Here is a 3,756-nt window from a genome sequence, read left to right as displayed (position 1 = left end):
TTCTGAAACCCTGGGACGCGCTCAGACTGAGGATCGTGCTCTCTGAGCGGTTTGGGAGGCAGAGAGGACAGAAGAAATGCCGAGTCACAGAAACCACTCCCAGAAACCTGCCGGGCGCGGCAGGCAGGGACGGAGGCGATGGGCTGCTTCCCCGGGGGATTCTGAGCTTTTCAGGTCAGCAGCGCGGGAACCCTAGGCAGCAAGCTCCCAGGCATTTATCTCCTTCACCTGCAAAGTGGGGATAATCTCTTCTGTGGGGCTGCGGAGGAAGCCGCAGCGTACGAGGATGGTTGGGAAGTCGGAAGCAAAATGGGAAATGGTTGCTATAGTGTTATGAAAAGTTAATCATATATATAGCATGATTACATACTATAAAAAGATATCTGGAGATAATGAGATGCCACAAACTAAGAAAATATTTGCAGAAAGCATAGCTGATAAAATATTGTTATCCAAAATATACTAAAAATGCAAGAGAAGGAAAAATGCAATTGAGAATGGGCAAAAGATCTCAACAGACACCTCACCATACAAATGACAAGTAAGTATATGAAAAGATGCTCAATATTATAGGATATTAGGAAACTCTAACTTTGAAAAACCACTGAGATGCCACCACATATTGTCTGCCAAAAATAAATTGACTGCCAACTATTTCTCTAACGTAAACAAGTTTATTATGAAAAGAATTGCAATTTGAGGTCTGCCACCCTGGGAACTTGCAAGTTCCCAACAAAAATGGAGGGGACACCGTTATGGGGGAAAAGGAAGTTGGAGAGATGTTTTAAAAGTCCATTGCTTTTCATTGGCTGAATTGTTGCGGGGGAGGGGGGGAGGGGGGCAGATTTCTGCTAGAAAAGATTCTCCAGCCTTTCTGATCTCCTGACTCTTTGAGATTTGTTTTTTGTGGGTTTGTTTTTTACATTTCCCCCTTTTGATCAGAATCTCTCAGAAAGCAGTGCTGATCCAAGTGTGAGATTTTTGTGTGTGTGTCAGTGACTTTGTATCTCAGTGCCAGGGAGGACCTTTCCTTTGTACAATTTAACATCCGAGGGAAAGTGTGGATTGCAAACCTACTGAGGTTACATTTGAATAACAAGGAGTAGCAGAACTGTGAAACACTTTTTGCCTAAAGTGCATACATTTCCAGGATAATAGACAGTGGCAATCATCTGAAGTGTCTTCATCAAAGGTGTGGTGACAAACTCCAACAGGCCTGTTCTGAATATTTTGGGAAAACTGTCTCATTAGAAGCCATCTGCTTCAATTCTGAGAAGTCTTTACTTTCAGGTCACCTGAAAATAAAGATGATGTGCAGGTCTAGTCAGCATGTGGCGCTCTCTTTTAAGTGTGTCATGTGAATCCAAGAGTCAGTTCCTTAGAATCTGGTGTCACAAGAGTTGGTTAGGAATACTTAATAGGGGCCTTTGCAGAAAGGCTGAAGAGAGTTTTTCTGGAGGTATCTATTCTAGTAGATAAAATCTCCAGGTTGCAAGGTGTGATGCTTTAGGTCTTCATTTTCTGAGAGATACTGAAAAAACACCGAAAAGACTGCTCTACCAAAACACAGTTCAGTTCAGTCTCTCAGTCGTGTCTGAATCTTTGCGATCCCTTGAATCACAGCACGCCAGGCCTCCCTGTCCATCACCAACTCCCAGAGTTCACTCAAACTCATATCCATTGAGTTGGTGATGCCATCCAGCCATCTCATACTCTGTCATCCCCTTCTCCTGCCCCCAATCCCTCCCAGCATCAGGGTCTTTTCCAATGAGTCAACTCTTCGCATGAGGTGGCCAGAGTATTGGAGTTTCAGCTTTAGCATCAGTCCTTCCAATGAACACCCAGGACTGATCTCCTTTAGGATGGACTGGTTGGATCTCCTTGCAGTCCAAGGGACTCTTGAGAGTCTTCTCCAACACCACGGTTCAAAAGCATCAATTCTTCAGTGCTCAGCTTTCTTCACAGTCCAACTCTCACATCCATACGTGACCACTGGAAAAACCATAGCCTTGACTAGACGGACATTTGTTGGCAAAGTAATGACTCTACTTTGTAATAGGCTATCTAGGTTGGTCATAACTTATTTTTAAGTAATTATGATTAGGCCTTTACAATATTGGAACATCTCCTTTTATCACTTCTGGATCAAAAGAGATGGGAGCTAAGTTCATTGAGTGTCTTGTGACTGTCTCAAAGGAAAATTTATGAATTTTAAAAGGAATAGATCAGTAATTCACTGGAAGTCCAGTGGTCAGGACTTAATGCTTTCATTTCTGAGGGCCTAGGTTTGATCCCTTGTCAGGGGAACTAAGATCCTGCAGGCCATGGTGTAGTCAAAAGAAATAATAAGGGATGGATCTAAGATTCAGAAGGACCAATGACAGTGCTCTTAACCAAAGTATGTGGAGGGCCTCTGCAAATTTCCCTAATGGAGCCTTAATAGCGCCATCAATGCTTTCAGCTTAACCAAAGGATTGAGGGTGGTAAGTGCAGTGAAAGAGTAAAACTGGCCATACAGTGCACACTTGCTGGAAGTACCTCACCAGTAAAATGGGCTCCTTGATCACTTTGACATTTGAGAATTGTTTCCCAGATAGGAATAATGTTTTCCAAAAGAACTTTTACCACAAAATGGGGTAGTAGCCTCTCTGCAAGGGAAAGTTTCAGTCCAGTGAGAAAACATGCAGACCATAAACAAAATACATCCTTGAGAAGGAAGAAGTTCTTTTTGCAAGAACTGGAATAGTTCATTAGGCAGTTAAAAATATCACTGAAGATGGTGTGGACACTAGAAAGGCAGGTTAGAAGGCTCAGTTCATTCGTGTCCAACTCTTTGTGACCCCATGAACTGCAGCGTGCCAGGTTTCCCTGTCCATCACCAACTCCTAGAGCTTGCTCTAACTCATGTCCGTTGATTCAGTGATGCTATCCAACCATCTCAACCTCTGTCGTCCCTTTCTCCTGCTGTCTTCAATCTTTCCAAGCATTGGGTTCTTTTCCAGTGAGTCAGTTCTTCGCATCAGGTGGTCAGAGTATTGGAGTTTCAGCTTCAGCATCAGTCCTTCCAATGAATATTCAGGACTGATTTCCTTTAGGATTGACTAGCTGGATCTCCTTGCAGTCCAAAGGACTCTGAAGAATCTTCTCCAACACCATAGTTCAAAAACAATTCTTTGGCGCTCAGCTTTCTTTATAGTCCAACTCTCAGATCCCTGCATGACCATTGGAAAAACCATAGCTTTGACTAGATGGACTTTTGTTGGCAAAGTAATGTCTCTGCTTTTTAATATGATGTCTACGTTGGTCCATAGCTTTTCTTCCAAGGAGCAAGTGTTTTTTAACTTCATGGCTGCAGTCACATCTGCAGTGATTTTGGAGCCCCCAAAATAAAGTCTGTCACTGTTTCCATTGTTTCCCCATCTATTTGCCATGAAGTGATGGGACCAGATGCCATGATCTTAGTTTTCTGAATGTTGTTTTAAACCAGCTTTTTCACTCTCCTCTTTCACTTTCTTCAAGACGCTCTTTAGTTCTTTGCTTTCTGCCATAAGGGTGGTGTCATCTGCATATCTGAGGTTATTGATATTTCTCCCAGCAATCTTAGGTTAGCACGCTGAAGGTACCTAAAGCATTTGAAGTTGTAATAACCTGTTTTCTAACAACTTGACTGTTTGCAAGATTGGCAGAAACTAGGAGGGTTTTGGTTTTATTTAGGAGCCTTCCACGGAGAAGGCAATGGCAACCTGCTCCAGTGTT

Source organism: Bubalus kerabau, chromosome 3 (genome assembly GCF_029407905.1).
Source record: "Bubalus kerabau isolate K-KA32 ecotype Philippines breed swamp buffalo chromosome 3, PCC_UOA_SB_1v2, whole genome shotgun sequence".
NCBI lineage: Eukaryota > Metazoa > Chordata > Mammalia > Artiodactyla > Bovidae > Bubalus > Bubalus kerabau.
The sequence above is the reverse complement of the archived record's forward strand: the minus strand, read 5'-3'. Positions refer to the sequence as shown.